Source organism: Pleurodeles waltl, chromosome 1_1 (genome assembly GCF_031143425.1).
Source record: "Pleurodeles waltl isolate 20211129_DDA chromosome 1_1, aPleWal1.hap1.20221129, whole genome shotgun sequence".
Taxonomy (NCBI): domain Eukaryota; kingdom Metazoa; phylum Chordata; class Amphibia; order Caudata; family Salamandridae; genus Pleurodeles; species Pleurodeles waltl.
In genome coordinates, this window is record NC_090436.1 from 312,958,636 (window position 1) to 312,981,800 (window position 23,165).

The window sequence follows — 23,165 nt, forward strand, 5'->3', positions numbered from 1 at the left end:
TGGACAGTCCAGGGCGGTAAGCTTCAAAGGCCTAGCTGCCTTTGTAATGCGACCCAGGTCTCTCCAAACGGTGTAGATGACCAACCAACCCTCCCTGTCCTGACCCCACTTTTAGCGGCAAGACAGGGAGGAAAACTAGGCAGATTAGGTGGTGTGCTCACTTTATGCCAGTCTCACCCCTAAGGTGGACGAGTTGAAGTGGACACCACTTTTTAAATTCCTCCATCTTGGTTTGGAAGGAATTAGGCCAATAGGGTGAGGGTCTACCCACTTCCTAAAGGATGGGGTCATAGAAGGGGTGTAGTCACCCTAAAGGTGGGCAAACCATTGGCTGCCACCTGTCACTCCCTATAACGCCCCTAAATTTAGGTGGCAGCCCTGAACCCTAGAACCCAGATTCTGATGACTTAAGAAGAAAGGAACAAAGAAGAGACGCACCCACAGAAGAGGAGAAGAAGCAACTGACCTGGAACCAACCCGCCTGCCTGTCTGAACTCCCTGATGAATGCTTTGTCATGCAACTGAACCTCCCAAAGCCTGGGAGGGCTGCCTGCCTTAAAAAAAACTCAAGTCTACTGTGAGCAGCCGACCTGCTCTCCAACCAACTCTAAAGAAAGGACTCAGCAGCCTCTGGAATTGAAAAGACCTGATGCCCAAAGTCACCACTGCATCCGCTGTCACTGACCCGAGTGAGAGTGGTTCTCAGGGGCTACCAAGGTCCCCCAGCTGTCCAGAGTCTGAGTCCATCCTGGTTTCATCCCTCCTGGACTCCCTGAAGTTGCCTGCAGCCTCTTCAAGCAGGCCCCCTCTCCCACAGCTCCTGTGGTGGAAGAAACCCGACCCCTCCAGCAACCACTGTACCAATCCCCTTTGGCCCAAGTTGAAGTGGACCCCTGGTGTCCCCCGGCTCTCCTGAGCGCAAGTCCACTGTTGTTTCACCTCTCCTGGACTCCACGATGACGTCTGCAGCCTCAGACCACAGGACCTCCCAACTGCAAATGCTCCTCGACAAGGCAACCTAATGCCAAAAGACACCCCTGCATCCGTCACCCCTGGGCCTTGGAGAAGAGAACCAAAGTTGCATCTATGTCCCCAAGCACCCCACATTGTGACCTACTTGTTGGTTGTCCCCAATTGGCCCCCCAGTTGGAGCCTGCAGCCTAAATCCACAGAGACCGATCCGCATTGAAATACATTGGGCACCCAACGCGTACTGCACCCCTGCATCCGGCTGCCCCAGTGCTGCCCAGAGTGACCTGTTGGTGTGGTATTGACCCTTGCCCACTACTCACCTTAAGTCTACAAGATTGGTCCTGTGAGTCACTAATACGTGCTTGTTTCCTTCCATAGGTTAACACTAAAGAAATTTGAAATTGCACTGTGTCGATTTTTGCAACTAAAAAAGTATTTATGCTTGAATACATACTTATCTTATAACGAGGTTCTTGAGATCAAAGTATGTATAAAAAGAAGTGTAATTTTTCTAAATTGATCTTGGATTGATTCTTTGAGTGTGTGTCTCATTTATTTTCTCTGTGAGTACAACAAATGCTTAGCACTACCCTCTGATAAGCCTAACTGCTCGTCCACACTACCACAAAATAGAGCCTTAGCCCTACATACTTTTGCAGCTGCAAACCAACTGTTTTTAGTGCACAAAATGGAGAGCCAGCTTCCTATACTTGATTATATAGATTGAGCTAACATTAGCCTGTTAAGTATTAAGGCCCGTATTTATACTTTTTGACGCTAAACTGCGCTAACGCAGTTTAGCGTCAAAAATTTTTGCGCCGGCTAACGCCATTCTGAAGCGCCATGCGGGCGCCGTATTTATTGAATGGCGTTAGCCGGCGCAAGCAGACCGGCGCTGCCTGGTGTGCGTGGAAAAAAAACATGTACACCAGGCAGCGCCGGCGTAGGTAAAAATGGCGTTAGGGCGTCTTAAAAATGGTGCAAGTCAGGTTGACGCTAAAAAATCGCCTCCACCCGATTTGCGCCATTTTTAACGACGCCCAGACGCCATTTACATGACTCCTGTCTTAGTAAAGACAGGAGTCATGCCCCCTTGCCCAATGGCCATGCCCAGGGGACTTATGTCCCCTGGGCATGGTCATTGGGCATTGAGGCATGTAGGGGGGCACAAATCAGGCCCCCCTATGCCCAAAAAAAATATTTAAAAAAAAAATATTTATACTTACCTGAACTTACCTGAATGTCCCTGGGATGGGTCCCTCCATCCTTGGGTGTCCTCCTGGGGTGGGCAAGGGTGGCAGGGGGGTCCCTGAGGGCATGGGAGGGCAGCTGTGGGCTCATTTTGAGCCCACAGGTCCCTTAACGCCTGCCCTGACCCAGGTGCTAAAATCCGGCGCAAATGCGGGGTTTTTTGGCCCGCCCACTCCCGGGCGTGATTTTTGCCCGGGAGTATAAATACGACGCATTTGCGTCGCAGTCAGTTTTTTGGACGGGAACGCCTATCTTGCATCTCATTAACGCAAGGAAGGCGTTCACGCAAAAAAATGACGCTCTTTACTCATAGTTTGGCGCTAGATGCGTCTAACGCCAAAGTATAAATATGGCGTTAGTTTTGCGCTGAATTTGCGTCGAAAAAAACGACGCAAATTTGGCGCAAACGGAGTATAAATATGCCCCTAAGTGCCTGTGCAATTTTACACTGTAATTTAAGCTGAACGACAAGTGCAGAGAGGACTTTTGCACTGATTGCCTGTTATGAGATCACTTTTTCACTGGTCGGTTACTGCAAATGTCATTAATGTAGTAGTTGCTTAATGTAATCTGCCACCTTTGGGCTGTATTTATGGCAATGTGCACAGCAAGTCGCCATGCTGCGCTGCATCACAGGGAAAGGGCTGGAATGCACCATATTAAACGAATACAGCCTATTCCTACCTTTGTGCTTGTACTGGTGCTGGTGCCATTTTGGCAGCCTAGTGCCAACGCAGGCACCCTTGTACCATGGTACAAGGGTGCCTGTATTGTAAGGAGAATTGTAGCTTCCTACACAAAAACAATCCCCTGAGGCATTTCCCTCTGCCAATGTGAGCATTCGTGGTGCAAGAGCGATGCAACTGGGCTCATAAATATGGCCCTTAGTTTTTGGTGCTTCTACAATTGGCAATGTGCTTGCTAGCAAACATAAGGTTTACGTGCAGAAAAATAACAATACCTAAGTGCTCTTGACGGTTCTTATTATTACTGTTGCAGGCCTTCAATCCAAATCTAATGTGCTGCCGATATATACATCAGACAGAAGCCTGCTTCTATGTTCACCAAGGGCATAGGAACATTTGTGAATCATATCTCATGAATTAGTATTTCAATGTATGACTTTAAGTGACATCTTTTTAGGTTTCACCTGCACAGTGCTTGCGAAGTCTTATGTTACTAAAAAAAATATTTAAAGGGACTTAAAAACCCACCCCTACTTTGCCCATTTCCTTACCCAAACTTTCTGTTTGTTCATTCAAATGTTGCTCCAACGTCACTTGAATGTACTTACTTTTTATTGGCTAGCAGGTCACTTCTTGCTGTTCTGTTCTGCTTTCTGTTCTGCTTTTGCCATTGCATGGAGCATGGCCAAAGTACACCTTCCGTTTTTTTGTGATTGGTTACTTGTTAGTGTTTGCATGCAAAAGGATTACTGAATCCAAGTCAATGTGTGTAAACATGTCAGCCATCTAGAAATGGAGGATCAAGTGCAGATGTAAAGCAAGCATTGAGTGGGCTTGTTATGTTGTTTTTTTCATTACCTAATAATTACATTTCAGATGAATAACAGTAGTAAATATTAAAATTATTTGTGTTTGTTTCTTAAATCGCCACTCACTTTTAAAGAAAAGTCGTTTATAAAGTGGGTGACGTTTTATTTTGAATTGCTATTCTCTCATGGACTTATTAACAGGCAGTCACAAGTGCAGTTATCTTGCAGGCACTAGGATCATGATTTGAATGGTGCAGCAGGTGCAGTGGCACCTGGGCCAAAAGTTGTCAGAGCTTCTCTAAACACCAGATATTGCTATATTGTACACTAAACAGGGAGTCACAAGTGCAGTTACCTTGCAGGCATTAGGGTCATGAATTCAATGGTGCAGCAGGTGCAATGGCACTGGGGCCACGTGGTGTCAGATCCCCTCTAAGCACAGATTATTGCTCAATCTTACTACTAAACAGGCAGACACTAGTGTAGTTACCTTGCAGACACTAGGGTCATAATTTTAGTGGTGCAGCAGGTGCAGTGACACCAGGGCCAAGAGCTCTAGGAACTCCTCTAAACATCAAATATTGTTATATTTTGCTACTAAACAGGCAGTCACAAGTGCAGTTACCTTGCAGGCAATAGGGTCATGATTTGAATGGTACAGCAGGCGCAGTGGCACCAGAGCCCAAAGTTGTCATAAATCCTCTAATCACCAAATATTGCAATATTTTACTACTAAACAGGCAGTCACAAATGCAGTTATCTTGCATGCACTAGGGTCATGGTTTTAGTGGTGCAGCAGGTGCTGTGGCACCAGTGCCACAAGGTGTTAGAACCCCGCTAAACACAGATTATCGCTAAATTGTACCACTAAACAGGCAGTTACAAGTACAGTTACCTTACAGGCACTATGGTCATGATTTTAGAGCTGCCTCAGGTGTAGTGACACTGGGACCAAAAGCTCTAGGAACCTCCCTAAACACCAAATTTTGCCATATTTTACTACTGCACAGGCAGGCACAAGTGCAGATGCCTTGTAGACTCTAGGGTCGTGATTTTAGTGGTACAGCAGGTGCAGTGACATCGGGGCCAAAAGCTCTAGGAACCCCTCTAAACACCAAATATTGCCTCTATTTTACTACTAAACAGGCAGTCACAAGTACAGTTACCTTGCAGGCAGTAGGGTCATGATTTGAATGGTGCAGCAGGTGAAGTGGCACCAGAGCCAAAAGTTGTCAGAACTCCACCAAACACCAAATATTGCTATATTTTACTACTGAACAGTCACAAGTGCAGTTACCTTGCAGACATAAATGGCATGATTTGAATGGTGCAGCAGGCGCAGGAGGACCATGCCCAAAAGCTCTAGGAACCTCACAAAACACAAATTATTACTACATTTTACTTCTAAACAGGCAGTCGCAATTGCAGTTATCTTGCAGGCAGTAGGGTCATGGTCTTAATGTAGTGGCACCAGTGCCACAAGGTGTCAGAACTCCTCTAAATACAGATTGTTGCTAATTTTCACTACTAGAAAGGCACTCATAAGTACAGTTATCGTGCAGGCATTAAGGTCATGATTTGAATGGTGCAGCAGGTGCAGTGGCACCAGGACCATAAGTTGTTATAGCTCCTATAAACACAAAAAAATGCTATATTTTACTACTGCACAGGCAGCCACAATTGTGGTTACCTTGCAGTTAAAAGGGGCATCATTTGAATGGTGTATCAGATGCAGTGGCACTCTACTAACTTTACATTACCATACTCCAATGCAATGCATATTAAATAAGGTACAAATTACAAGTTTGAAACCCTGGGATATTAATTCAACATATATCACAACATAAACAACTACTAACGGTTTAGCAAATTTAGAACAAACATTATTGTAACCGTTCTCCCATATTTATAGACCAGTTAGTAAGATAGAATACAAAAAAAACAAAGGTGAAACCTATTGACTTTGCCAATGCTTGTTTTTCAAGCAATTGCTACCAGTAATAACCCAGTGGCATAAATAATAGGGGCAGTTAAGGGGGCGTGGAGGCTATGGGCTTAAAGAATAACTCGTAATGCTAACTGACAGTCACAATAATGTATTTAAATAGTACGTCCATAGTCTTGCTTTATATGCAACGCGGTAGACAAAACCTATTCCCTCTTCAAGAGCAGTGAGGACAGATTTTTTGCCGGCAGAGTACAGGAAAAGGGAAGTTAGCGAGAAGCTAAGAATAACCGAGAGTGAAGAAATGGTCTACAGATGCCGTGCTAAAGCTGCAGATCTCGTTTACAGTTCTCGCGCGGTTCTCATGTGTATTATACGGTAATGGACTGGAGATCATCGCTGGCCCGGACTTCCCCAATCCACCACATGTAGCTTTGTGGTGTTTACCCCTTTCCTTGCCACATTAACTTTTTGGGCTGTAAAAAAGCAATTTACTGGCGTTTTGTTTAGCTAGCCCCTCAGAAACAACAAACCATCAGTGTTAATCTACGTGTAATGTGTGCTTAATGCAAGACAGCTGGGCCGACGTTCACTATGTGGTCTGGTTGGCAGGTGGCGGCAGTCCGCGAGCCCGTTCCTCTATGCGGCTTTAAATATTATATACAATTTGCGCTAAAATATCCATTTCGAATTGGTTTGATGCGTTATATAAATACATAAATATCCTCTGACGGAAATGCACATTTGTCACTCACTTGACACAGCTTTTAGAATGGGATTAATTCACACGCGCGATCCCCGCACGAGCGGAGCCTATGTGGAGGGATGGGTTGGATTGGATCAAGATTAGGCCCGAGCACAAGCCGAAAAAGTGGACCACGTTTGCGGATAATGACTTTTCATAAAATGTTGCCAAGTTAGTTTCAGTGAGTTATTTTCCTCTCCCTCAATTTCATTTTCTCTTGTTGTCATTATTCTCCACTCTGTAAGATTTACTTTTTCTTTTGTCACAACACTGCGCCCCTTTTTGTTACACATGCCTATTCTCCCTTCCCTTTGTCATTTTGTCCCAGGAGGAGTGTTTTTCACAAGAATGCAGTCAAAATACATTGGTTTACGTTGTCAAAAAGTTTTCTTTTTGTTCAGTTTGGTTATTAGCCTTATTTGTTTTATTTTCTCCCAACGGAAAAGTAGTCAATCTTGAAAAAAAAAAAAACAGCCCACCAGCTGGCCTTTGCTACAGGCCCCTCAGGCAATGGCCGATTGCCCGCCCTGCCAATCCGACCCTGGCAGGGCTGCATACTCCATGTACAAAGTCCAAACATGGATGTCAGTTAGAGATAGACAGCCCCAGCTCTTACCCAGTGCTTAATTTGTAACTAAAAACGTGCCGGTGCCCAAAGCTCTCTTTTGAAACAAGCTGTGCTGAGCACAGAATACTGAGGAAGCATAATCCTAAAGCCATCTCAGGCCTCTTCAATCCATTTACAGCCACTCCCTCTCCCCTTCAGCTCACTCTTGCAGCTTTCTGCTTTCTCCCTTTGTGATGCTTTTCTCGTCTTCTGTGTTTCCGATATGTGTCTTTTGCACACAGTAAAGGCCTGATGCAGAACAATAAGTGCTTGCCCTCCCCTCCCCCCCCCACACTGGAAACTACCAGCTCACATTAGGCACTGCTCTTACCACTACCTTTGCTGCCCCGGTGGCACTGCTCTGCAATCCCTGGTTGCATGGGTCATGAAGGCAGTAGGCCAATTGGGTTTTGGCAATACATCGACATAGCCAGTAGACGTGCAGCCATCTTGGAATGTTATTTTGTATATTTCGAAGAAGGCCGTCACGGTGCATCCAGACATACCAGACTGCCATACTGGAATTGTATAACTATGTTATTTTGTAGATACAACATGATGGCCATCTTGGAAATATAGAAAATGAAATTCCAAGAGGGCCGTCCACTGCTATGAACGAAGCAGCGCAAGGGAGGGTAGCCAGTAGGCAAAACTAATAGGTCACACTATTTTAAGATTTCCCACAGCAATTATCAACATTACAACAACATGTGCATTGCACCCGTGACTGCAGTACTTTGCTGCATTGGTTGAAAGTTCAAGTCGCTAGAATGATGTCTTCCCTATTATTTATTACAATAATTAACGGCTATTGCATCACTTCTCAGATGCAATCAATCCAGCAGTTTGTATATTGTTGATTGTATGTATGCTGAACAATTTCGTGCCTTACAGCAAGGATGGTCTATGACGAAAATAACCATCACCTTTTCAGTGTTTGAAGTATTATGTCCCACCAATGTAAAAAATCGCCGACTGCCCTTGTATGTAAAGGGGGAATCTGTTGTGTAAACTAGCACCACAACAATAAAGTCTCAAAGCTAAAAATAAAAGCAGCACTTTGCATACCCAGTTTTTCTTCCCCAACTGAACAAATTGCAGGGTATAAGTTCTTGAACAAAATTATTTGCCCAAAGTGAAAGAAAACCCGACCTGCTGAATTAATTAGCTGAGGCTCCCTCACATAGATGAGGTGCAGAAGCACAGATTTGGACCCAAGCTACCCAGTCTACAATTCAGTTATGGGATAATATATCTTTTGCTTGTCAGTGTAACATCAAAGACCAATGGTTTGTGTTTTCCTGTCCATCAGGAGATACAAGAAGACACTGTCCAATTGCTCATTGCATGTCAGGATGGGGAGCGGGATGTGAAACTTTTATGTCAGGCTGTGCTCATATCTGAGTAATCGTGGCACAGAGAATGTCTATGTGGGGACCTTCCAGCAAAGGAGAGGCTTGCAGGCAACATAGGGTTCAGGGAGCTAAGTGCTTTCTCGTAGCGCTGTTGCTCTATTACAGTGGTTCCCAACCTGTGGTTCGGGGACCCCTGGGGGTCCGCCAAGCCTCCTCGGGGGGGCGGTCCGTGACTGCTTAGCAAATTAACTAGTATTAACAGATTAATAAAGTGTATCTAAATAAAGTGGATAAACATACAACTGAAAATGTTATAACATACGTAATGTGAAGGAATTTGAAATTGGAGGCTAAAAATTAAGTGTGGCCTCAATTAAATCTACAAAAGCTCCAATCTTCCTATTAACATTTTTATTATTTTATTTGTTTGAACATTACATAAAAAGTGTTGTCATTTGCGTATGTGTTTGATGGAATGCCTGTTTGTTTATTATTTTGCAGTTCAAATCATCAACAATGTTTACGCTAGGGCCCCTGGCTTCCAGGAATGACTCAGTAGTGGTCCCTGGATTCCAATAATGATTCTTTGGGGGTCCCCGGGTTCCAGTAATGATAAAATGGGGGTCCACAGAAGTCAAAAGGTTGGGAACCACTGCTCTATTACATTTCCGCCAGACCAGCGGGGACATTGTAATTGGGTGGTGAGGAACACCACCACCATGGCAGTGGCATCCTTCCTATGAGTTTGGTGGGCTGCCAAACTCGTAATGAGGCCATTAATTGTGTGTGAGGTTCAATTCATAAATATTGCCTAGGCTCCGGCTTCCAATATTAATTCAGTGTGGGTCCACTGGAGTCATAAGATTAAGAACCACTATCCTAGGCTGCGTTATTGATAGCAGGCTGGAGAGCTCTTTTAAGATGGTGCCCCTCCCCTACTTCCTGTAAGTGCTACAGCACTACTACTACACCCTTCCACCTAGTAACTAGTTCAGCGCAGACACGGTGGGCCCAGCTGAAAGGCTGGGGCTTGCTTTCCTCCTCCCCCATGGACTTCTCTCTTTACTATACAGCCCGGTGCCCCCAGCTCCCTCCCACAGCTTAGCAGGTCCCTAGTCTTTGTTTGTTTGTGGCATTCCATCACACAAAATGGTACAGCACCCTCATCGAAACAACCCCTCTCTGGCACAGGACATGGCTGGTGAAACCGCGGGGTTGGTAGGGTTTCAGCAATGGGAGTTGATAGGCATCTCTATCTTGAGGGATGTCTGGAGGGGCAGGCAAATAGATCCTTCCAGGATCTAACGGAAGAATTTAGCTTGCTCTCCTCCCAATTCTACCATTACCTTAAGCTGTGCCATGCTTTGGAGAGCTATAGAGACAAGCTGACAGCTCTCCAAGAATTCACCCCAATTGAATGGAAACAGTTGACTGACAAGCTGGGCAGAGGGAGCATATCTAAACAGTATAAGTCCTTAGTAGTAAATACATCTGACACCCTAGAAACACTAAGGACTAGTTGGGAGGAGATCAAGGGGCTTATAGAGGATAACAAATGGATGGAGGCAAAAATGGCCTCGAGGGTACTTGCTATGTTCATGCACCTCCGCCTGATTCACTTCAGGTATTTTCACTGGATGTAATTACTCTACCAAACAACTCTGGCATGGTAGAAATGGCCTATAACTAATTTATACATTTAATTTACTTATAAGTCTGTAGTAAACTGTACTGCATATAGTGGAAGACTGTATATTATATGCTGTTTGTGGGCAGCAGCAACCGCCCAGTAAGTGCAAAGCATGTCTCAAGCCTACCACTGTAGCCTATACAACAGTTTTAAACTGCTATTCTAACCTGGCAAAATAAGCCATTTTCCAGACCTAAACCGTCTTCTTTACTACTTATCAGTCACCTCTCAAGTAGGGCCTAACCACTTCTAGGGCACGGTGCATGGTATTTACGTTTTACATGTTCTGACAGTAAAAACATCTAAAGTGATTTTTACTGCTGTAAGGCTATCTCTCTCACAGACTGACACTGGGTTACCTTATTACACCTAATGATAACTTCAGTTTGGGAGCAAATAGAAAAATTGTGTTTCCAATCATTTGAATTGTAATTTAACACCCCCTGTAATGGCAAAGTTGGATTTTCAACTTACTATTCTGAGAATGGCACTTTTAATTTCTGCCTAAACCAAATGTGCCTTTTGTCTAATGTCACAAGACTGTGAATAATGGCTCTCCTGTGGTCTTTTCTGTATTCCTTCCTAATTGACACCTAGGTCGGCCTGCACTTTATTACCGTAGACCATTTGGAGCTAAATGCAGGAAAGGGGAAGGTTAGCCAAAGGGGGCATCCCCCAAACACAGGCTGGCACTGGGGATAAAAGTGACACCTTCAGAGCCTCTCATCAGAACACTCCTGGAACTAAGGAAGATTCAGAAGAAGGACTACCCTGCTGTCTGAAGAAAAAGACTGAACCTGCTTGCTATGAGCCCAGGCTCTACAGAAGAGACTCCAAGGTCAGTTGACTGACCTCCTGTTTGATCTACAGGGACACAACTTGTTTTCAGAGGCCTCCCTGCAACAGCCTAGTGAAGCTTCAGCAATGACTCTTTGTGCAACAACAGCGCCATCAGCAACGCCCGACCTGCTCCTCACACCTCCTTCCGGCCCTGTTCAACGCAAATTTCCACCTGCAACTCCTTGCATGGACTTGGACTTAAGAAGATAAATTCTTCAGTGGGATGAACATGGTCCCTATATCCGACCTGCAATTCATCGTGGTCAGCCTGAATTTGTGGCTTCACGTCGGGCCAGCGTGGCCTGATAACTGTGAGTGGTGCTTTATTTTCACCTAAACCTTTAAAAACTCTATTTATTGGATTTTTGGTGTTTTGTGTCATTTTATTTATTAAGATTAACTCTAGTTTTTAAATTGGTTTAGGATGTTTCCTGTGTTGTGTCTTCACTTTACTACTATTTGAATGCTGCATAAATACTTTACAAATTGCCTTTAAGTTAGTCTGCATTTGTGTCAAGCTACAGAGGGATAGGTCCAGGTTTATTTAGTGTCTTTTGTTGTTCACCCTGACAAGGATTGTATTTATTATTTGAGTGGGGTTTTCACCCCTCTCAAACAATAACCCAATTTCTGACACCGCTAATGACTGACAACTAGATGAATTCCTTGACCACCCTATTAAAGCACTCCACTTGATCACTGGACTGTGGGCGATAGTTTGCAACACTACTATGCACAACACCACCTCTAGTTAAGAACTCACTTAACTCCCATTATCTGATAGATGTTCTCCAGGTATCCCTTCCTTTAAAAAAATATCCTCTTTAAATTTAACAATCATGCTGGCACTCACCTACTCCACCAGCCTCACTAACCATTTCATGAAATAATCAATTAAAATGATACCAAAATCTTTTTTCTGGAAATAACACTGAATTGACCCAAAAGGTATATCCCCAGTTTTCTCCATGTTCCACAGGCATACCCCACTGGGCTTCGGTTGATCACACAGGATTGCGCTGTTTTGTCACTGCTAGCACACAGTTTACACACTCTCTTCCATTCCACCACTATTGTATTGATACCAGGCCAACAGTAGTATTCTTGTATTCTCCTTCTTTGTGCCCTTCATGAGCATTATGAAACAAAATGTTCTTGGACTCTGTGTACTCTCAGGTCAACCTCAATTCCTTTTATCTAAACCCACCTCTGAAACCTCAACTTACCCCACCTCCCTTTAGGTCCATCCAACCCTGAGCCTTCAAGTCACCCCATCTCCCTTTGCCTCTACCAATCCTTGAGTACTCATGTTATTCCCACCTCCCTTTACTGCTACCCATCCCTAAACCCTAAAACACTTTTCTTAAATAATATAAAAGGTATGTTACCTGAAAAAAATACTTACCTTTGTGGAAAAGTACTGGGTATTAAAGGTACAAATATTTACCCATGTGGATAAGACCATGTGGTAAAGGTCCTGCATGGTAAAGGATGTGTGGTAAAGGATGTTTCTCCTTAGGCAGGATACAGCCTTACCCCTTCCTTAAACACTTTCCTGCCTTCATCCTTGTACTCCTGAATATTTTGGGGACCCAGTTGTTTTTTTATGCCCTTCAGTATATTTGGCATCCACCTTTACCTCTTTAACAGTTTGCCTTCTCTCTTCTACGTCCACACCCTATATTTTACGTCTCATCTGAACGAGCGCATGCGCTGTCGCTTGCAAGGCATTTTGTTTGCTTGCAGCCTACCCACTGCTTACCACTGGTTGGTTTCATATTCACTCTGATTTCTTTGCTTCACTTTGGTCAGCGGGTGCCAGCGTCACTCCTTCTTTGTGTGATTGTCCTACCCTGGAGCATGGCCCAAATACTGCTTTTCTTGCCCACTGTCCTTCCACTGCTTGCTGATTTCAGAGGTACTTTTTCACCTTTTACTTGCACTCCCTTCCTCCATCTCCTGCCCCACATTGTTTCTTGCCCTGCCCCCCACCCTACTCTTGTATTGCTTGTCCAGTCTGACCCCTCTGTCTCACCCATTGTTGCTTAACTCTTCTATTCCCCACCCACTCCCCCTTTGTTGAATGTCCCCTCCTATCCTGTGAGAAAAAAAGCACCCAAAAGTCGCGCCAACGAGTTTCAAGATGCTAGAAAGATGCAGAGAGTGCTGCGCTGCTCCCTGCTCTCCATGGTCGTTTTGGCAACGTCTTCATGAACCAACACAGCGAACTTCAGCTCAGACACAAGATAATTAAACGTTTCTTTTTTGAGAAGGCAGAGAATAATTCCATACTAACAAAACAGATGACTGCCCTTCGCGGTAAACGCTGGCTGTGTTATAGTGCTTTTTTTTTTTTTAACTTTCAGCCGTGCTAGACAGAAGTCCTGCTACTGTACAACATGGTAAAAATGAATTTGAGAAAGTCACAATGTCTCCCATAGACGAGACCTATTGGCTTTGCCAATGCCTGTTCAGTATTGCAAGCACTGATCCTGCCAGCTATCATGTACCAGGAAATTGTTCCGCAGCATGTCATAACGTTTTGCTCTCCATGCCACTTTCTACCCAGCTGGAAGGCGAATACAACTCCCATCAGGCCAACCCTGGTGGCCGTTCAGTCGCTGAAGGGGGCCCTTCCACGCGTGCTCTGGTATCTTCTGCACCGAGCGATGGCAGGAGCAGTGAGCCCCAAGATCATCCTCGTCATTCCACTGGTGTTTCATTATAGCCAGAGAGAAGAAGCATTCGCACAAAACGGTTATCTTTTCTTTGCAGGGTGTGGCCTGGATACTTTGTTATGAGACTGTGTCTCATAAGGTCACGATCATTTGTAAATAAGTGATTTCAAGGCTCAGCTGTCGGCGCGTTTGGGAGCTGTGAATACGTGCACTGTGGGCATTGTGGACGCACTCTGAACAATACAGCCGCTGGCTTTTGTTTGCACAGCTTGTTGAACGCTGTAATTCGGCTGGATTTAGTGCACAGTTCGATCTCAGCCCTGTTTATAAATAATTGAGGTACTTTAAGCTGTGGAGTTGACGGACAGGAAGCTGTGCACTTGATGAATAGTTGAGGGCGCTACTCAAGATGGTGTGCTGTACCACTGTGAATTAGGAGGAGACAATGGTCTGTCATGGCTGCTGTGATGCAAGTGAACATTAAGGAATGATGAGTCACTATCAATATGAGGCTACAGTATAAAGATCAGTATCCTGCAGGCAAATCAACTCTGTATTGGTTTAGCTCAGTGCATTTGAATTCAGGGAACAAAGCGCCTCAGTTACAAGACTCTGATGCATCAGATTTCTTGCGCTGCCCTATGCCCCCCTAACGATGATATGGATGCGCTATATTTACAATACAGAGCTCCATGGCACAAGTTTTCAAAAATGGATCAGAATATCTGTGGTGCTAAACTGACCGATTTCTGGACTAGTGTAAAAAAAATGACGCTGCTCCAACAATGCAAGGAAGGCTCGTATTTTAAAAAGCCCTGCGTCAGTTCAACGCCTGCTGTGAGCAGGGGTTACATTTTTGACACAGGGAAGGTGCAGAACGATGCAGTGAAATTTTCTAAATTTCTCTGCATCAGTTCTGTGTGGCTTTTAATGGGGAATGCCTACCTTGCATACATTATGCCTGGCGCAAGGCTTTACAAACTTGTGCAATGATCCCATTGCACCAGTTTGTAAATGTGGTGCACTGTAGGGGACTGCTTTGCGCCACTGCTGCGTCACAAAAAATGACCCAACAGTGGCGCAAGGGGCTTGTAAATAAGCCCAAACATTTTATGTTTCCTCTCCTTTAAATCTCACCTATTATGGTCTCATGTGTCATTCCAGGTCACCTCCAAAAACAAAGCAAAGTCAGGTGCTGCCAGATGGGGTGCTTTGAGATAGTGCTGCCTTCGAGTAGTCAGGTCTGATAGACTATTGAATCCACATTTTAATTCCTCTTGCGAGGGAAAAAGTCTTACCATTGCAGTCTTAACCATGCAATACCATTAACACGAGGTCCTTACAACACATGCATCTTTACCAGGCATGCCTTTACCACGCATACACCATTAGCACGCATGCCTTTATCACACATGCCTTTACTATGCATAATGGTAAGGTAAGTAGTGGGTAAGTATGTTATGTATTTTAAAAAGTGGATTTTTTTCTGTTATTGATTTAATTTTAAGCAATATATATGATAAAATATAAAATATAATTATAGTATAGTTATATATTACTTAACAAATAATAATTAGGGGTGGGATCTTAGAGATACATAAGCTATGGATGGGGAAGTGTATTAATACTCAAGTATTAATTTATTTTTATATTTTCTAGAGTATTCATTAAAAACATATATAATTAATATATTAATATTGGATTATCATATGTTAATTTAACTTATACATTTAGGGGCTGATTATGAGTATGAGGTCCAACCGCTAACAGGCTGGCGGAGCAGACCACCAAATTATGAGTTTGGCGGTGGGGCACACAGAAGACCGCCAGCACCGCCACCCAGCCCAGACTGCGGCAGTCGTCTGGAGGCACAAACAGTCCAGCGGAGACCATGTTTCTGCCAGATATATTAGGAGGTTGCACACCACCAATGTGACCACCACGGTCCAACCACCACGCATCAGGAGACGGAAACGGACACAACAAAGGGAGACACTCACCTCCTGGAAGCCATACACGTCCGGATCCGCCATGGAACCACAACTAGATGTAATCCTGCTGCACCTGCTCGCCGAATGACAACAAAATAGTCGCCGACAAGATCGACAACAACCGTAAGTACACACACTCATCTGTTTGTTTTTTTAAATGTAGTTAATTTGTACGGTTACAAAACATACCATAGGGAGGGGGGGTGCGAAGGGCTGCACTTACACGTAACAGCATAGTGACACACACACACTCCTCTACTGCATCAAGGACAACCACACATACAAATCACGCACTCTTCAGCCAGCACACGCACCACACGTCAATACCACACATATATGTATGGTAAACAGCCCAGGTCCGGGGTCACAGAACCCCACACAACATACAGACTTGTAACAACAACACAACAACTGCATAAATACAAATACATTTCACACACTCACACCCAACACTGGCCAGGGACTGGACACACATACAACACACATGTACATCCACGTGTAATGGAACACACACAACACCACCATCAAACAACCCAGCAATCAACACACACATCAGACGCAGCACCTTGGACCTATTATGCCATGCACAATACATGCAGACACAAACAGGCAAAACACACAAAGCATCACAACAGAACAAGACCAGCATAGCAGCGATGGAGCAGCAAAACCATACATGGAAGGAGGCCATACTGGGACACATCCCATGTTGAACAAGGCCCATAAAAACATGCCCACATGAACAGGCCCCATTTAGATCTCATGTACACGCAATACCAGCAACAAATGTAATGCAGAGTCACACATATGGGTAAAGGGCAAGGCTACAAAGCATACACTACTCCAAACAACATACAAGACACCAGCCAGTTCAGAGGGACACACAGCTAAATAGTCACATGCACACAAAAGCAGAGCAAACTTGCACAACTCAACACGCTCCATGTCTGCACTGACAAAACTCCAGAACACACCCACATGTACACAATAGCTACATCAGGGGACAAGGCATACACCATACAGGACCACATCGCACATTCAGGGTAGTGGAGGGGTCCCTGATGGGTCCACCGACACTAGGAGGTGGCCTCTGGGGGCGGACTCAAAAGATGAAGTTGCAGATCCGGGTTCCCCAGTGGCACTCCCCTCACCCTCTGGGCCACTAGGTCCCTCGGTGTCTGTGGCGTCGTGACCGGAGGTCCCTTAGCCAGAAGCTTCCCCACTCGGCTGTGCCCCTTCTCCTTCGCCTGCCAGTGCTGATGCTGAAAATAGATAGTGAAGTTGGGTCATAACATACACTTGATAACACTTCCATCACAAATCAGAAAGAAATTACATACCATCATATCAACTGACCCCCGCAGGAAGTGCCAGCAAAGTGTCAAGATCATGTAACAACACAATACAATGCATGTTTCTCAAATTTACAAACGTAACACACCAGCAAAGCAAGCTATCTGAAAACTACAATAGCAGGAATTAAGTTGAGCAACCACAATAAACATACTATGACTAGGTGACTATTCCACCCAATGCAGGTGCCATATTCTGCACAACATAGTCAAGCAGTAGACAAGCAATGGATTCCCATTGTAAGGTACAGTACTAAATACACAGACCCAATCCTTACCTCATGTATCAGGCAATAAGGTATTTTGCCAAGTAAAGGCAGGCAACCCTGGTACAAACAAGCCATACCTTCATCAAGTGACATTGAATCAACCATATCACTATGGACACATATAATCATATGACATATCAACATGTAACACTTGCCAAATTTTAGCCAAGGAAGTAGTACACATGTAACACACATGCCCAATTGTGATGTAGCAAAGAGTAACAATGGATTCAGGTCCAAAACATCTAGGATAAATGTCTCCAGAATACAGACAATATTAGTCACGTAAGGACCAAGTAAGCTCACACCAATGTCCCACACACATTTAAATGTTAATTTTGTTGTGTATGTATCAAATAGACTACTGTACTGTGCAGGAAGGAGGGAGACAGAATTTGCAATCACTAACATGAGTAAACCAATTTGTTGCAGAATAAGAAGCAACATCACTACCCAAATATCAGAAATTGCAAGCATGGCATCTGTCTGTGGAGGAAACCCAGAAGCAAACCATAAGTGATGCTAACATCACTGATACACCATCCGTGATGCAGCCCAACAGTCAGGCAACACTTCCCAACCTACACACAGTTGTATAGGAACTGCCACAACACCACCAAATACGTTTATCTTCAAACATGAAGTTGCCAAACACCCAGCCTCATGTGCCAAATCCTTCATAGCAACAGCAGTAAAAAATGACAAAATACAAATAGTGAGGCATGAATTTTGATGTCAGAATACACATGATGTTGACATTGTACTGCATGCACCATAGCTGTGAGTGGACAACCGTTGCGTACATCATACCTACAAAAGTATCCCATGGACAAAAATGTGATAACTTTCTGCTATCAGGGCAACAGCATGGCTATCACATGATACATCTGATACATACATATGTGTCCCAGGGGAATGTAGCACAACATGCATTTTGCCAACTCTGATGAGGCCTCACACATGGCAATGTACATTCCCCACCAAGGGGAATTACCTTGCAACAGGTGTGAACGTGTTGGCTATGTAAGGCATGTCACATGTATGATGGACACTCATGCATCACAGAATGCGGTGACACATGAGAAACCAACATACAACGGAGATGGCTTGCCCCTGCCTGAATTAAAATCACACATTGATATCCCCTGATACATAGCAGAGGACAGAGAGCAACAACCTACCCACCTTTCTACTATGAAAGTAGAGAGGAGTGATCTGTTGGTGGGAACTACCACCCACCAGGGTAGTAAAAGCAGATTGCTGGAACACAAAACACAGTCATATGTCCTCCATTCTGTGCAATAGGGCTGACGGGTCCCCATAGTTGAGTACCAGGTCCCAAACCCAAATGAATGTGCACACCTGTTGCCAATACATGGCCCGTGTAGACTAATGTGAGCACAGAAGATCTGTGACACATGACACTTCCCACATTGTCAGAGCTAGCATTCTGTCCCTCATTCAATCACCTGGTAAAGGATCAAACATGAGTTAGGATTTTACTTAACACCTTGTGGCTGCAGTGCTGTCTTCAAATGCCCATCCAACTCTGAGTAGGCCACCACCAAAATCCCGGCCATTAGGGGGGTTATGGTCCAATGGGCACCTTGTCCTCGTTGGGAGGACAGACACAGTTGGACCTCTGCGATCTTCCGGGTCCAGCGTCTCAGGATCTTCCCACCTCTTCTGACAGTGGACGCTCTGCTGGCTGTAGACCCCCAGGGTCCGCACCTTCTTGGCAAAGGATCGCCAAATCCCCTTCTTCTAACGGGCATTGACCTGCATGCATGCAAAGACAAGACAGAAAATCATGTTCACAAGTCCCACACAAGAGTAGGCAAAGTTAACTACAAGTCAGTCCAACAAGCCAATAATAACCTGTCTTGAACATCCTGTCCACCTATGGCACATAGCAGTAATTGGATAGGGGGAGATTACTGCAAACACTCCCCAAAAGGGTACCCATCACAACCACCACCCTGCACTGACCAGTTAGTAAAGCAGTGTGTTTTGTGTGACATGAGCAATCCACATGACTTTGACCAGGAACACAATATAACATAGCACACCAAATGGCAAGTGACAGGTACATTGCACACACATCCACAACCCCTGATGATGACAAGTTGCATATGGTCCCCACAGGACACAGCTAGGATACTGATAGGCCCATATTGCTATGACAACATACAAGGGAGTCACATATTTTGCACACAAAGATGCGGGCCTTTGCATGTGCGCACCTATGCACACATGCACCCACATGCTAGTCCAGGGAGTGGGGGGGACTTGTGTCAGTCCAGAAAATGTTAAATATACTTCCAAAACATGTCTGCACACAAATACAATGTCAAAGTAAGGTACACCTGGCCTAGCATTGCATTGTCCCACATCATGTCCAAAACACAGGCTCATATATCAGGGAACATCAGTGCACAACACACTATTTGTAGATGATCAATGCCCAAATAATTTGGAGCATGCACAGTACGCATCAGAGTTAGATTAAAGAGCCAACAGGGCAGTGTCCTATCGAGGACATGTAACACAAATGGTCAGAGTTGATCTGAGCACACCTGTCACAGCACATGAACCCTATTAGTGAGGCATGATTTTCAACCTTCACATGCTGTTTATGGATACAGGGTTTGGCTACAGGCTCCCACTTGCAGTACAAAAGCCATTCAATGACAGCCCAGATGGCAAAATTTACAGAGAGTGGCAATTGAAAAGGAAACTTTCTCTGCAGGCAGACCACACAAAACAACATATAATACAATGTCCCAAACGGGTAGATGCATCACAATACTTCATGTATCCACAGCCAATTGCCAATGGCTGTCATTGTGCAGAGATTAGGGCCATAGAGTGTCATTAGCTGGCTTTAGTACAACACTACAACAAGGCCAGATGTGGCCACAGATGTGTGTGCAGATACAGAAAGGGCACAAGTATGGGGACAAACCAGCAAGCTGCTGCTGTCATGTTACCACATATGACCACACATCAAGCACAACTAATAAAAAGATTTACCTGTTGATGACTATCATGACACTTCAGCTAACCATGTACAGCAATCACAATGTGGGTCAGGGAACACTCATTGCACACTCTCCACAATGTCTCAGGACCCTAAACCTGTCACCTTGCATATGTACTTGCCCAGGAACTCAACCATTTAAGCACATTGATAGCACCTACAGGGCTTTGAGGACACATTTTGACATTTTGCCCATAAGCCTAGTGTTGGACCTGGCCCTTTTACAGGGTCCTTCTCCAAACCTTTTGCATTTTTCCTCCTTACTTTTCTGACCCTTGTTGGCTGATGTTATGACTCTGAGCACTTTGTCACTGCTAATCAGTGCTAAACTGTATGTGCTCTCCCTTGTAAACTTGGTATAATCGAATTATACCTAATTGGCATATTTACTTTCCCTATAAGTCCTTTGTAAAGGGGTATCCCTATACCTAGGGCCTGTAAATCAAATTCTACTAGTGGGTCTGCAGCGTTGCTTGCGCCACCCACTGAATTCGCCTTTCAAACCTGTCTCAGGCCTGCGAGCGCAGGGCCTGTGTGCACAGTTTTCTGCCACAGGGTCCTAGCATCTAAATTTGCTTGCCAGGCCCAGAACTCCCCTTTTACTACATGTAAGTCACCCTAAGGTAGGCCTTAGCTAGCCCTATGGGCAGGGTGCCATGTATGTAGAGGACAGGACATGTGCCTAGTAATGTGGCCTCTCCGGGTAGTGACAAACAGCCTATTTGGTTTCTCAATGCTGCGAGTGCTGCCTTCTCATAGGATTGCAATGGAAATGCCCTGCCTTATGTCTAAGGGTATTGTCTAATTTATGAGGGGTACCGTAGGCATGTTTGGTATGGTTGTAATGGTGGTGAGAAATGCTGCTCACTGGTGTAGGTGGATTTTTTATTGTCATTACAGAAATGCCACTTCTAGAAAGTGAGCATTTCTCTGTGCTTATGACTCTGGTGTTTTGCAGCTTGACTCCAATCCACATCTGGGCAGAGTGACAGTTGGGCTTTGTGCATACTTTTTAGACAGCCTATACTCAGGGAGGGTGGCGGTGTCACAGAGGTGCATCTATATACTGAATAGTCTTCCTGGGCTGAGAGAAGGGAGAGGCAGGGCACACTTGCATTTGTAAAGGCTGTGCCCTGACCTCACACAATAGGGTCGTTTAACCCCAACTGATGTTTGGAGCCTGTGCTGGAGGAGAGAGGGGACACTCCTAGAACCAGTTTGAAACTGGTTGAAACCCTTTCTCCTCCTACTTGAAAATGCTTTGCAGAACTGCGTATAAGTACAGGGGAATGTTCCCCACAATTTAGACATGAAGACTTGAAGAGACTTACCTGAAACTGGACACAGGAGGCTGCTGAATGGACTCACCAGGACCCACCTTGGACTGCTGCTGTGCTGACCTGTGACCTGCCTGGTCACTAGGAGGAACTGCCACCATCTGCATCTCTTGTGCTGGCCTATTGTTGGGCCTGCTGGCCCTGTGCTTCCCCCTCTCTGGTCTCTAGGGGCAGGGTGCTGTGGCCCCTGACCCCTGTAACTAACCCAAGTACGAGGGGGTCTTCATTTTTCCTGTTTTGGTGGCATAGTGGCAAGTGCAGTGCTTTGTGCGTGGCCCCTAGCGCCTCGTGAGCGCTCTCCTAATGGGACTAGAGCACGTGGTGAGCGCCTTGGTGGTTTCTGCAATTCGCGCTTGGAAGTTCGTCGCCGAGGGAATCACCGTCACAACCCGGGGCTCATTAACGTGTCCCCGCACTTAAAATAGTGCATTGCTTTTGAAGGAAATCACCGCCGCAGCCCAGATTCCAGTAATTAGCGAAGAACGTCTGAGCACGCTGTGTCTTGTGCCCCCAGGGCACCAGGACGACAAAGAGAGAAGCCGGCGTGCTCCTACTAATGCCCCCGGGGACCCGGTAACCTGAGCAGTGCCCCCGGGGTACACGCCAGCCCCTGTAGTCGTGAAGATTACCATCGCGGCCAAGAGGCTCGTGCACCAGGATTGGGTGCATGCGTGTGGAGAGAGGGAGGCGCTGGACTCAGGAGAGTTCACTGTGAGCCTCCTCTTCAGGCCCACGGCAATAGGGAACCAACAGCAAAGGGCTCTCCATCTTTGGAGGAACTTGAGGTGGGACGGGAGTCCTCAACGGAAGTTCCCCGCCCCCATTTACAGCAACCGAGATCGCAGGCAGGCAGAAGCCTCATCGGAGGGTCCCGTCCCGCATGGTCTCTACTTTTTCCCTTTTTGCGGGGTTTGGATTTGCCTAACCCCCCTTGTAGAGAGGTTTCACAAATTATTGTGCATTCCATTGACCTTCCATTGTGTTGCAATGTGGGTGATATGTTTGGGTCCATTATAGGGATGTTTTATGGAAGGGGGATTTGTGTTCCATATCTCATCCATATATATGTGTCTTCAATCTGATGACAGTTCAAGGCATGTGAGGAATGTGTGGGTGTTAGTTGAACTGGTAGATGTGATGTTACGGTGGTGTTGCTGTTGTGTGACCCGATGTTCTGTACACTTCACTGTCCCTGATAGGGCAGATGTGTGTATTTGTGGAGTGTGGCGGTGCAGTGTCAGTGACCTGCCCAAAGGGGGTCTTTGATATCTGTGAATGTGTCAATCTTTGTGAATGACTCAGACTGTGGACACAATGACAAGTGTACTAGGTGCCCACAGTGTGAGCCCCATAACATGAGGATGACGGTGCGACGATCTGTTATTGAGCTTCATGACACAGGTATGTGTGTGTTCTTGTGTCCACGGCGGTGTGGATTTTGGGCTCCTTCGATGAACAGCAGGAGCGGCAGGACATGTGTGAAGGGGTCCATGGCAGCACAAGACATCTAACACTGCCTGTAGGTGAGTTGCTTCCTTTATGCACTCTGTTTTATTCTGCTGGATCGTGGTGGTTGGACTGCCACGGTCATGTTAGCA